Raw genomic sequence first — 14,550 nt, 5'->3', positions numbered from 1 at the left:
TTAAATTATCTTATATTAAATATTTTAAAATTTAGTTTAAATCTTGTTTAATCACATAAAATATTCAATAATAATTTGCAATATTTAAAAAATCTAAAATCTTATTATATATATTATTATGAAAGTAGCAATATTTTTTATAGGATGTTTCGCAGAAATTTGCAGACGACCATGCACAGCTGTCGGTTATATTTCAGATTTTTTTGGAATACTTCCAGCTAGATTAGCCGATAGGCTTTAGGCGTTATGAATTAGGAATGCGAAACTTATAGGGTTCGAGCCCCAAGGCGAATAAAAATTTTCATAGCGTGCCATTATAAACAGTGTAGTAATTGTATTATATTTATTAAACTACCCATCGTATTCTCTACTATAAGATTAGTTCTATAAAATTTAATGGATATTTTTTTTCTATGTAATTGCCATAGTTGGCCCGATTTTGGTAATACCATGGTTGGGCCAACCATGGTAACCAATAGTCGGGAAACAGAGTTGGGCCCTAGTTATCATTTCGGTATATTGGCTAATGCCTGGTTGGCAAAGTTAGCCCAACTCCGAGAAAGTTGGCCCGACTGTGGCCCAATGGAAAATTCGCACATGGGGATTACAGGTTATGCAGCCAAAAAGTTGTTTTTTCGACCTAGGATGACAAATATTGAGAATATTGCAATTAAATAATTTTAAGTTAGGATGTATACATGATCGCTTTTAAAAAAAGAGTTCTATGTCTATATTTTTAAGATTTAAAGGAATGGTAGAATATTAAAAGACAGCGATAAAATTAAAAGATTCGAACTATTGAATATTTCAATTTTTCATTTCAAGTCATAAAAACTGAACTTCAAAATAAAACACTCAAAGTGGAATACTTTGGAACTTTAAAATTTTTAAATTGAAGGTCAACATTTTTTAATTCAAATTCTCAATAATTTATGCATATATAAAAAGGAAGATTTCAACAATTCTTAATTGAAAAATGGTTGATTAAATCCGGTAAACTGCGAACTTGAACATTTTTAACGTGAATTTGATCAATTTTCTTCCATTGTTCAAATTCTATTTTCAGTCTCCTAGGACGACTAATATTGAGATCATTGTAATGACGTAATTTTAAATGACATATATGGTGTCCAATCGATTGTTATATATTTAAACAGAAAACTCTATACGTAAAGTTTTTTTTAAATACAGATTATTTATTAATATGTTAAAATTTTACCATATCTATAATGTTTAAACATAGAAGTTCTTTTTATAATAGCGATCATGTACACATCTAAAATGATCTCATTAAAGTATTCTCAATGTTTGTCATCCTAGAGGTAGAAAAAGAACAACTTTTTGGCTGCAAAACCTGTAAATCCCTGTAGATTTTTGAAGTTGTACTTTTTTGGTAAATTTTTGTAAGAGACGAAAACTCCGATAAAGTGCAACAATATACAATAAAAAGGTACAAAATTCGTCTCAATAAATTAGGCAAGTTGTACTTTACTCTAAATTTAGTTGTAATTTATTTGATTTATTTGTAGCTTCCTGAAAAAATTGTTGAGTTTTTTGTACATTTTTGTAACAAGTTTTTCAAATGTTTAGCGCCTGAAATTTCTTTAACTTAGAAAAAATGATACTTTCAGATTTAGTTAGATTCTAAAAGATAGTACCAATTTTGAAACTGTAAAATCTTGAATCTAATGGGATCCAATCTCAATTCAAAATTAAAATTATTGTCTAAATTTGAAAGCAGAGTACACACCTTTATGAAAGGTTGATACAAAAGTGTGGTTTGAAGATTTAAAAAATCCATGACTTTTCCAGGTTCGCAGGTCTGTTTAAAAAAATTCCAAGTATATTTTTAAAAAATCCAGTCATAATTAAATGAAATTTCAACAACATTCTACTGCTCGTAGACAAATATACCAACCATTTCTGGCTCAAAAAGTCAGAAAAATTCGAATACACAATGCAATATTCAACGTGAACACCATTTTTTTATTATTCTGAATTATTCACTTTCTTAAAATAATAATGTGAAACAATATTACCTAGGATACATTTATAAATGCATTATTTCTAGTTTTTGAATGGGCAAACATTTACAAAGAAGAAACAAAATATAAGGCTCTTTCTTATCTTAAAATAAGATATATAATTTTAATTTTCTTAAAACTAGAAATTTAATTTTAAATACTTTGCGTTCCACTGAATTCAGTACACTAAATAATGTACTAACTATAAGTTTACCATTTCTTCAAAACATGCCAAATTATAATTACTATTATCATTTAAAGTTGCAATATCCGTTTCACGCAATTTCGAAGTCATAATTTAATTTTCAATTATATGTGAACTGGATTGTCCTGCAATCCACAAATCAGCTCTACAGTCACCCTACTTATAGGTGTTGTATCAAATCCTGCAATCCCGGCATATAAAATGACTTCGGAACATCCTTTAGGGGACATTAAAAAAAGACGTCAAACTGCCAGGAGGGTTAACAAGTTTTTCGGTGATTTATGACATAGGAGGGGGGGGGGGGATATAAATGTAAATAGGAATTTTTTCAAATGCTTGAAAAAGTTAGGATTAGTGGAGAGTGGGGTATAGTGCCACGCTTTGACTAATACCCTATAAGTTATGATTTTTATCACGCCATTATTTGAGATTTAATTATTTTATGCATGCCCCATTGTGCACTAGGGTACGGCGACGGCCGCCCTATCTCTCTCGTTTATTCAAACAATGTGAACATTGCAGTATGAAAATTTTACATTCTTATAATTCTGAAGAGTATAATGTAACCAAACAAAATTACTCCAGACATTTTCATCACTTATTAAATGTTTACTTATTAATCAAAGTAAAGTATGTGGCTAAAGCAGTTGTAATCTTTTACTTCCTCTATAAATGTACTAGCGTACGTGCACCGTATGTGACGGTGTAAGATTGAATTAATTTGAACACATGTAAAACGTTTATAGAAACAAATCATGATACCAGAAGTTTAAAAAAAATACGTCGCCTGTTAACGATTAATTTTTGTTATGCTTCAAGTACTTTAAAATATGCTGCAAGTGTTTAATTTCTGCCAAGGACGTTTCATCTGTTCCGCCAAAACTGTTTTTCATAATTACTCTCTTGACACATATTTTAAAACAGAAATTGCATCATGGAATTATTTTTCCAAACTTAGAAAGCTATTTCATGTAAAAAAAAAGTAATATGAAAATTGAAAAAACACGGGCGTTATTTGCGATTGCTGCCTTGCTCCACATCGCACCATACCCCACTCACCACTAGTGATTGTTTTGAACAAAAAAAGCACCTAAATATATTCTTCACACTCTTTCTCCCATTCCTCTCTTTTTCTTTTTTAAAGAACTCCTCTTTTTCGCGTCGTTTTCAATCATCTTTCACTTTTCTAATTTTTTCTCCCTATTTCGAACTCCATGCATATAATTTAGTTCATAAACTATCTCTTTTGGCTAAAATTCTACTATTGGCTTGAAAATTTGAATTTTTTTTTGTTGGAGATTCGTTTTTCAGTCAAAAATTAATTTTTTAATTAAAAATTTAAATAATCCATTTGTAACTAAAAATGTACCGTTTTCAGTTTGAAACTTCAACTATTACAACTGTCAACTTATTATTTTGTTCAATTTTTTTCTGAGAATTAATTTTTCATCTAAAAATGTAACTATTCTATTTTTTGTTGAAAATATCATCGTTTTTATTGAAACCTTCATTGTAACTTCAATTTTAACAAATGTTTTGTACAAAATTGGTCTTTTCTGGCCTAAAAATTTAATGTTTATTTTTAGAAATTTCGTCTTGTTTTTAAATTCATGTTTTTTCATTTCAAATGAACATATTTTTTGTTTGAAATATTTTGTTGTTGAAATATTAACTATTATATTTTTCGTTAAGAAGGAATCTTTCTTTAGTGTCAGTTCATATTTTTGAGTTGGAAATTCAAAAACTTTGTTGAAAATTTGTTTTCTTAATTGAAAATTTATCAATTTTTTATTGTAAATTTATCTTTTTTAGGTGAAAATTCTTTTATTTAATATTAACTTTTAACAAAAAATCCTAATACTCTATTTTGAATTACAAATATATCTATTTTATTTTAAAACTTAACTATTTGTTTGAAAATTTATGTATTTTATTAACGTTTTTTGGTTGAAAATTAATATTTTTGGCTGAAAATCCAACTTCTTAGTTAAAAGTTAATTAATTTGTCATTTGTTCATTTTTTTGTAATTAATCTACATTGTTGAAAAATAAACAATTTTGTTAAAAGTTAAAAAAATTTGTTAAAAATTAAACAATTTTATTAAAAATTAACCTTTCAGGTTAAAAATTCAACTGCTTTGTTGAAAATTCATCCTTTAGTTGAGTATTCAACTGCTTTGTTGAAAATTCGTCTTTTTTTACGTCAACTGTTTTTTATTTAAAATAAAAATCCATTTGTGTTGAAATATCAAGTATTACATTTTTCGTTGAAAATTGATCGATATGAAAAAAGACGATAAAAGGAAAAACGTTGCTTTTTGTAATCCCTAACAGATAAAATAACTTTTTGAATTTTCCTGAAATATCGGAAAATCAAAATTTTTTTGCACAAAAAAAAATTTTTTAATTCCATTTTGCGGTCAAACTATGAAAAACACGGTAAAATAAGAGAAGACCAAAGTTGCTCAACCAAAAAAGATCTACAAATTTTTTATAAAGCCCTTTGTATATAAAAAAATTAACTTTGTGGAAAAAGTATATAATATGCAATAAGTCTTTATTTAAGAAAAATCTTCGCATAAATTATATCTACAAGTTTTCTTAGAATCACTTTGCGTTAGGATGTATACTTTTAGTTCAAATCGTAAAAAATAACATATGAAATAAACAAGAGCTGAGAATAAAATGTAATGCAAAATAAGAAATAAATATTAAAGTAATCATGATAAATAAAATTTGTACTTTATTTTGCAATACATGAAATAGCAATCCCAGGCCAAGGTACATAAATACACGCAATATACATTTGATATAAAAATGTTGAATCTAATGCAAAAAGGTCACATTGTAGACAAAATCGTGTGCGAAGTACGGGATACCTGATGAGAATATGTTCGTTAAAGCCGGAGGAGCTTTAACAAAAGAGAGTTCACAATCACCGAATAACAGTTATCGATGCTTTGACCTTTAATTTAAACAGGTCTGTGCATACATGTGGGGGAAATACGAAGACCGAACACAATGGGACAATGAGAGCCCACGTAGCGGCTATGTTTTTTGGTTTTCCTCTTTTTGTTAACATTTTATTTTTAACTGAAAATTCGTCTTTTTCTGTAGAAAATTCATGTTATTGGTAGGAAATTGATCTATTTGGCTTAAAGTTTATATATTTTGTTGAAAACTCAAAAATGTCCTTCAAAAATATTTCAACCGGTGCAATGTTCAGTAATCCAGAGTAAACTGCTATAATCCGGTAATCCACCTCCTGTGGACCGCATTTTTAGGAGTTGTTTCCTTCTCGATTTCCATACCCACAATAGTATAATGACCGTTTGCCCAAACTCGTTAAATATTGCCACTTCCCCCACTTGAAGGTGTAATAGACCAGTAGGCTCATAAGCCAACTTATAATGGACCCATCCCTCAAAGTCTAAAAGTTTCAATATGGCAAAGCTCTCAGTTGGGATCTTTGGACACCATCCAAGGAGGATACGGGTACGGCCCTGTTTTCTGTGACAGACAGTCGTTGCTCGACCTCTGGCGGCGATGCACTGTACCAAGTTTTCCGTGGCTTGTTCAGCTAGCAGTTCGAGCTCGTGGCGGTCGGAGTGGAGTGAGTGTTGCTGGAGCACGGCACGAAGAGTCCGGACTCTGAGAGGTAGCTCGGTACGCGGCGAAGGCTTCGGCTTGTAACGCGTTGTAACATAACGAGGTGTGCCTTGCAGTTGAGGTCTGCCGCTGGTTCGCCTGTTACCAGCTGCAGCATTCAGCAAACGGTACGTACCTATGTATGTACCAGCGGCAGCAGGACTGAGCTGAGAACCAGTGCGGACGTGAAAGTGCCGTGTGTCGTGTTACCGTGTGTGTTGCTTGCTTGCGTCTCATATCGAAACCACAAGGAACAACGATATTGAGCACAAAGCAACGAGAATCTAACGAAATAAATCTTTGTCCAAGATTTCACAACTAGGAAGAAGAAAACGCGGGTCGTTTGTGTTTACTAGTGTGTTACAAGTGTGAACTCATTATTTTCAAGAGAGGATCAACGGCATGCGGTAAGTTTAATTCGAAAATTTTACAAAATCCTGCCGACAACCCGCGGAGGTTATAATTCGCCTTATTCCTCCTCATTCTCCTTTTGTTTGTTTTTTTATTGGAATCGAGACAAGAGGATGGTTCTCTATAAGAAAGAAAATAAGGAAAGAGGATCTCCAATGTGAACTTGCAAGTGTCGACACCTGACAGTCATGCACCTTCTTCCTACATACGTGCCCCTTTCTTTTGCTGTCCCTTCTCCCTCTCACTGTCCTTCACTTTATCGCCTTACTTCTCTTTTCCGCAGCGTTTTTGCAGTCTCGAGTTTCGTAACCTCACTACTTGCCTTTCGCGAGCGGTCTGTCACGATGTTGAACGGTAGCTGTTTTTCCGCACCACCTGTCCCCCCAAAAGCCACGCGCTGTGACTTTTCTAACCTCGAAATTGCGGCCTAATGGTTCCACTGGCGGTGTATGAATGACATTTGTCGGGAAAGATGGACAGTTAACGAGGTGCCTTTGCCGGCGCGAAACTAGGTGGATATGCTAATAACGTCCAGAATCGGAGGAATGAGAGAGCCAACGACACGGTGTACTAGGAAAGGAAGTCTTGTTGATATTTCGGCGCGCAGGCTTTCTGGCTTGACAGCGCGACCGGCCTTGAGCCTCTCCTCGCGCCTCTATCTTCATCGCCTATCCCTTCCCAAACTACTCCATGCTATTCTATATCAGTGTTTCTCAACCGTTTTATGAGCAGGGTCGCATTTTCTCCTGATTAACAGAAGACTACCTTTCCACCCTGATTTCTGCCTTTACAGGGAAAACTTTGCTCAAAACGCGGGGGGGGGGGGGCACGAAAATAGGGGTATAAATTCTTTAAAATAAAATGAAGGTAGCATGTTCAACCAAACACATTCTCCATCAACAGAGATGCATATTCAACAAAATAGTCGATTGTTTTGAAAAACTATTGTTGTTGAAACCCGAAAAGATGAATCTATAACAAAAAAGTTTATTTTCGTCCAAGAAAGATGAATTTAAACAAATTTGAATTTTGGACCAAATAGTTCAATTTCAACCTACATACCATGAATTTACAAATAAATATTCGAGTTTTTAAACAAAAAATTTCAGCGCAGAAAGATGAATTCTCAACAGAAAATGTGATTGTTGATATGTCAACCAAACAATATTGTAAATCAAAAAGAGTTGATTACGACGAATTTTCATCAAAATAGTTGTATATTCAACCAAGGAAAATACATTTTCAGAATGTTGCATTTTTAAGCAAAAAGATGAAATTGCTACCAGTAGGTTTATTTTTAACCAACAAAAAAAAACGAATTTTCACCCAAAGTACACAAGAACGCCTATATAAGAACAGTTTCGGGGGTTGCCTCGCACTGGCCTTGTGATTCAATCAGTCTGTGAAAACTAAAAGTCTATTGTAAACTGGTGGCGACCCATTGTTGACGCTGACAAACGGCTGTGTAACTGCGCGAGCCAGCAGTTCTGTGAATGTATTAAATCAGCCAATCTTACACGGGCGTTCATTTGTAATTCAAGCTTAACCCAAAGAAATGACCTTTCGACCGAAGAAATGAATTTTTTAAATAAAAAATATATCTATCAGTTATTAAATTCAACCAAAAACCACGAATTTGCAACCAAATATTTGAATTTCCATCAAAATACCTCAGTTTTCAAGCTAAAAAGTCGGAAGTTTCAGAAAACTGTTTAATATAAACCTCGAAACAAACAATTTTCATTCAAATGGTGAAGTTTTCAAACAAAATAGATCAAACATGAATCAAAAACTTAATAGCAAAATTTTCAAGCCAACTAGATGCATTTTTTAAAACACAGCAATTTAATTTTTTACCAGAAAAGTTTAATTTTCAATAACAAAAAATGCTCATTTTGAGCCAACAACTATGAATTTTCTACCAAAGAGTTGAATTTTTTACCAAAAGAGAAGAATTCTCAATGAAAAATATAATAGTTGAGGTCCGCCAAACAAGATATTAATTTGAAGTCAAAAACAATTGTTTAAGTCAATAAAAACCGACCAATTTTCAACAAGAAAGTTGAATTCGTCAACCGAAACCGATTCGTTTTTAGGCGAACAGTTATTCAATTTAATAATAAACGATGAGTTATCAACAAAATGGTTGTATTTTTAACCAAGTAGTTTAATTGCCAAGCATAAAAGACGAATTTTTCAGAAGACCAAAATCTCAATAAAAAATTTCATTTTTACTCAAGAAAGATAAATTTTCTATCCAAAAAGGACGAATTTTCTATTTTAAAAAAACAGGTGAATTTTCAACAAAATAATTATATTTTCAACTAATTGTAAGTAGTCGAATTTTTTACTAAAAGATTAATTCTGCACGAAAAATATACTTCCACTAAAAAATATGAATTGACAATCAAAAAATTATATTTTAAACCAAATGGTAGAATTTTGAATCAAAGATAGAATAGCAGACTTTTGAACCAAATGAATGAAAAACATTCTTCAAAGCGGATTAGACTGCAAAGGTCACCAAGGATTCCGCTCTGCACTTGTTGCATAAGTCAGAGGCTGCACAGTCGAACAGAATCGTCAAAATACGGCCAAAGAGTCCTATTTACAGGGATCACTGAAGCGTAAGAAAGAAATTCCAGACTATTTCCCGGTATTCCCAGTCAGGTATTGTATTAATCCACTTTGAATTTTAAGCGTTTATAATATTAATTACTTTATTATATAAATTTTGAAGCACCTAAATATTTTAGAACTCCAAGATAAAATATATTATGTCAATTATTGGAAAATCTACTGATATAATAAACTGATATAATTTATCCCTGAACCTACCCTTGTTATTAGGACGACTAGCCTATTCTCACCATTTGGCTAGTCGTCCCGAAATTCGGGATGACTACACTGTAAAAAAAATTTATTGAATTTTACATCTCTGGTGGATGTAAGTAAAAGGACTCTCGTGTATCGGAGTAACTTTACGAATCTGTTGTGATATTACAATTCGGCCGATAATTTTGCACGCGAAAATGTAAAATTCATTATGTGAAAGAATAAAATAAATTTGATCAGGGCGACAGGTTTCGAACAGTCGAAAGCTCAAACTTCGTACAATTTCATGGAGATTGAAGAAACACAAGCCGGATACGTTACTACTTACCTAAAACACATAAGATACTGTGGGTATTTTTTTTATGTTTAAATATTCTGTAACAAAAATATGAAATATACGTTTTGAATAACCGTATTTTTTCCGTTCAAATAGCAGAAAATGTAAAAGGCAAAATAGGAATAGCTGGAATTCGGTCTATTTTAGTGTAAAAGCTGTCAAAAAAGGTGAACATAGCTGTCAATTTCCTCGCATTAAAAATAAAAATGCTCCAAAATTGAAGGATGAAGGCATCTATAAACAAAGAACACGAGAGACGCTTTCGTATTCACAAATTATTTGATTAATTATTCTAAATTTTAAATTAATTATAAATAAAAAATGTTAACAGTTTCCGCTAGGGTAAAATTAAAGATCTTGGTAAAATTAAAAATCTCGACTTAATTTTCAACACAGGAAAGTGATTTTACCGACGCATGGTATTTTTACACGCTGCGACATGAATTTTCCCTTCTGAATGTAAAGTTCATACGAGGGAATGTGTAATTTTATTTTTATCGAGTGGGTAATATTACACTGCTGTTCGAGGGTCCTTTTATTTACATCGCTAGAGGATGTAATTTCACATACTTTTGTAAAATCACACAGTGAAGTGTGTGATATTTACAATGATGCAATATTTAATTTTCCGAAACTTTGTAATTTTACATAAATCTTTTTTTAAAGTGTAGCCTATTTTCCCTATTTTTCTAGTACCGAAAATTATGTATTTTTTAAATTTTACTCAAGTTCGGTCGAAACCTCCCTATGAAAATTTTATATTTTCCTTTATTTATTTTAGTTACTAATACAAATTCACCAATAGTCGTAGTTTTTTGTGAAAATAAGGAATATCTTGGTAAAAAGTTTAGAATTTTTTTAAATAGGACTTGCTACTAGGAATAATTTAAGTCACAACTATAAACCTTTCCAATATCTGATAAGGGGAAAGGCGGCCTTGTGTCTGATCACAGAAATAATTTGAGGTCACATCCTCTACCCTCTTTCCAATGCCCCATGAGGGGCGACAAGGCATCCCTGTGACTGGTCACAGAAATAATGTAAGATCACACCCCTGTCCCTTTTCCAACGCCTCGTAGGGCGGGAAGGCACCTCTGTGACTGGTCACAGAAATAATGTAAGGTCACACACTGTCCCTTTTTACAACACTTCATGGGGCACTTGAGATGAATATGAAGTCCTTTGATTAGTCAAAGTAATTACATAAGTTACAGGAACGAAGATTATTTCATGATTAGTACTGTATAAATTGATTAACAGGAATTAGTGTTTTCTATCATATTGAAATAAAAGTTTAATGATGATAAGGCTGAAAAATAGTGCGAGGCCCGAGGACTGAAAATTACTATATTTTATCAACTATAAATTCACTATTATTATTTTTTCAGAATGATTGGCTAAATGGTGAAAATAGGCTAATTGTCCCGAATTTCGGTATGACTTACATTTTTGGCAATTTTTGTTTAGTTAAAAGGATACATTTCATAAAATGCATCCTTTTCGGGACGACTAGCCAAATGGTAAAAATAGGCTAGTCGTCCTGAATTTCGGGATGACCAGCATTTATCTTGATTTCCGGCTAGTCGTCCCGAAATTCGGGATGACTAGCCCAAGATGGAAAAAATGCTATTTATCCCGAAATTCGGGACGACTAGACGCAGTATATTATTATATTCATTTTATAAGTCAAAATTATATTTCTACTATAAAAAGTGTATATTTGAAATAATGCTAATGTGAATTTAAACTCAATGAAAGTAAGCACTTATTTCATAATATTTAAATGTGCAGTAGGTTTTTTCGTTTTACTAAATAGGATTCATCTCCCAGAAATCAATTATTTCCAATCAAATGTAAACTTTTTTTGCCTGTGTAATTTTCCATTTTGCATTCGCGATTGTGAAGTTTGCCTTTTTAATACGAAATTTCGAATCAGCGACCTCAAAAATCTATAATAGTTGCCTTCGCGTTACATTTTGATTATTTCAGGACTTTTTCAGGATTTTGAGAAGTCTGCCTCATTGTGGACTATTTAGAAACTTTATGGATGCCAAATGTACATATTAACATGCAAACAAAATTGTGGAAGAGTTACATCAGAATCTAGTGCAAAGGATTTGCTGCTAAACTATCAACAAGTATTTGTTATGCGGTGACATCACGCTACCTTACATATGCATGAAGAGATAAACAAATTGCATACTGCAATTAAAATTTGACGAAAGAAGAAGGATCATAAAAAGTTGGTCACAGTTTATACATGAAACTCGTTTTCATTACAACACCGATGAAGAAATGCTTTTCGTCTTCAAGATTTTATACAACAGGAAATGAGGCATGGGATTCTTAAAATTGTTTTTGAATTGACTTGTTGTGTAAACTCGAATTCCTCATCTTTACTTGTGAGTCTGAGTTAAGTTGGTTAATCGGTACGAATTGATTATGATACACAAGATTTAAAAAACCATCTGAATTGTCAAATAGATTATGAAATGCATAAAATTCTTTAGGGACTGTAGCAAAACATCCGTATCTTTGCTGTCCATAGCGTATGCCTCAACACAGAGAAAAATGAATGTTATATTAAAAGGTTGTTAACAGAATTTCAAGCCCTTACACTTACAAATTTTTCAGCTTCTGAATTAATTGCTTGGCTTTGAGAACAACAGATTCTACAATTCCTTTCAATGTATCTGAAGAAGAGAACATTTTAATTTCATCATTTTAGAGGCTTATCTCGCTGATATCCAGTTCTCCACATCTTATTAAATATGTAAGCCTCTCAATGACCCAATGAAGTGAAATCCTGCCGACCAATATCCCGAAATAGGGTTTTCATTTAGCAAATATATGCAGAAACGAGGCGGAAGTGGACTTAACAAGCCTCACTCTTGGTTTTTATTGCTAGGCTTAAATACACTAAGGTGTGTCTGAAACAAGTTAATCAACCTTAGCTCGGATTAAGAAGTATTCCCCAAAGGCCTTGAAAATCGAGTTTTAGTCTAAAATCGTGATCCTTAGGAGGTAGAGAAGATACTATCGCAACGGAATTACAATCATCTAGTAAGAAACTCGATGTGAGATGACTCATACTGGAGAAGAATACTGAGTTTTAACAATACTGAGAGGAATTGAAGGGACCTTTTTAAGGTACTAGTCGATTTTGTGCCAACAAAAGAATAAAAATGAGGCTCTTTCTAAACTTTAAAATGTTGGCCCACCTTATTTTATTAAATAAATGCTATTGTGCGGAAGAGGTTCTCCATCGGAGAACGAAAGCTATATAGCTTTAATAAACACATAGGCCAGTACAAGAAAAAAATGTTACATCCATGAAATAGAACATCTACTTGCTCAAGAAGAGAACAGTATTAATAATTACTAATCCGAAAACTAAGGATACTATCTAACCGAGTATGTATAACATAAACATAAACTCCTCACCACAAATCTCAAATAACAAAAATCGCTTTCGGTATCTTGACATTTGGAAGCAGAATATTCTGCATGTGATTGAATCATTTGCTAACGACCTTAAAATGTCTAGACTTTCTTCTTTAGCGTCCTCGCCGCCTCCCCTATTTTTAAATCTCTACAACTGAATCATCCTATAATTAAATCATAAAAACATTCTCTTGATAAGAAGTTAGTTTTATCCTGGAAGTCCTCGAGAATGACCTTCCAACGACCTAGGTTGATGAACCGTAGTCATAAAAATCCCATATCTCTCGAATTTCAATTCACATTGACCCAAGGTACGATGCGTCGTGCAGCGAAGAACAGGGAGAAACTTTTGTCCAGGTTCCGTGTTTCTCAATACTAGAGGCTACCTGTTCATTATATATCATTGACCTGCCTGAGATCTTGAATCGCGAGCTGAGAATCACTGCCACGAACCCTACCCTCTGTTCTCCCTCTCCTGATGGTTAAAGCCTCACCTCGTCTCTTTTTTTATTTTCTTTCTCGTCTCGTCTGCTCGTCTTTCCTGCGCTCTTTTCACCGGTCTCTTGCTCCTCATCCTGCATGTTCTCATCTTCCCCTCAAATAACCACCACTCCTATCTTTCCGTTTCTCTTCCTTCGCCTTACGCGACACGAAGAATTACCAGTGCGTTCCCAGGCGGGAAAGTAATTGGCCAGCAAAGATCATGGAGTAGAGCATCAACTCACAGTGGTGTTTTTATTGGGAGGGGGAGAGATTCTTTGATGAAAGAGGCGGGAGGCCAGGGGAAGTAAGAAAATCGCGCGCGCCTTGGTCTCCTCAAAGAGAAAAGGAAACGGGAACGAAATCGGTGGGGCGGTCCTAGCGGTATATCAAGCGATTACGGTAATGCTATTGGTAATGGTAGCAACCACTGAGAATCGCGTGTGCCGACACTTTTGGATTTTAACTAGATCAACTAAAGTCAAGTCACCGTGAACATTTTCATTTGGAGAGGATTGGAACGAATGATATTAGAACACTCCCAAGGGCAGAGTTCCTTAACCCGGGTTGAGTCACTTCTTCAACTAATTGGAGAACCGAGAGATATTGACGAAACAAATGACCACATGCCGAAAAACTAACATTTTGATGATATAGTCTCTGTGAATCATATGTACATAGCTACGTTTTTCAATCCAGATTATAAGAACCCATCGTTTAGGAATCTTGGAAGATTAGGTAACCAAACTGGTATCGTACAAGATGTGCGTTCAGATTAAAGTAATCGATTCTCATTGTTTCACAATCGCTAATTAGTAATTCTGAAACATAGGATTGTAACCTTTTGTGCGTGCGAGACCGTACATCTTATTAATAAAAATCAATCGCAGTTGCAGCTTATCGTGAAAGCTGATTCATAGTCCCGGCACCAAGTATGTGTATAGAAGGAGATAAAAAGAGCAACCTGGATTTTTCGCTCGTGGTCGTGCCGCGAACCCGCTCCCGTAATCGGCCTGTTGCGCAAGCTTCTTCGGTGATATTATCAAGTCGAAGTTTCTATACGCGCGTGAATGTACATATATCTATTATACACGTAGGCCGACAGATGAGTGAGTGTAGACCACACATAATACAACGCGTCCATTTCTATTACAGTAACACCCTTT

At 33.6% G+C, this 14,550-nt stretch overlaps 1 protein-coding gene across 1 annotated transcript in view; it reads left to right on the top strand.

The window, feature by feature from the left end:
• The first annotated feature begins 5,787 nt into the window (after positions 1 to 5,787).
• Positions 5,788 to 14,550, top strand: part of LOC117180540 (nuclear hormone receptor FTZ-F1 beta) — a 129,972-nt gene continuing 121,209 nt past the window's right edge. Inside the window, exon 1 of the mRNA XM_033373037.1 lies at positions 5,788 to 6,284. The gene's annotated coding sequence lies outside the window, so the exon portion shown is untranslated. The remainder of the gene's footprint in view (positions 6,285 to 14,550) is intronic.

This window comes from Belonocnema kinseyi, chromosome 9 (genome assembly GCF_010883055.1).
Source record: "Belonocnema kinseyi isolate 2016_QV_RU_SX_M_011 chromosome 9, B_treatae_v1, whole genome shotgun sequence".
NCBI classification, from domain to species: Eukaryota; Metazoa; Arthropoda; class Insecta; order Hymenoptera; family Cynipidae; genus Belonocnema; species Belonocnema kinseyi.
This window is presented reverse-complemented; position numbering and strand designations above follow the sequence as displayed.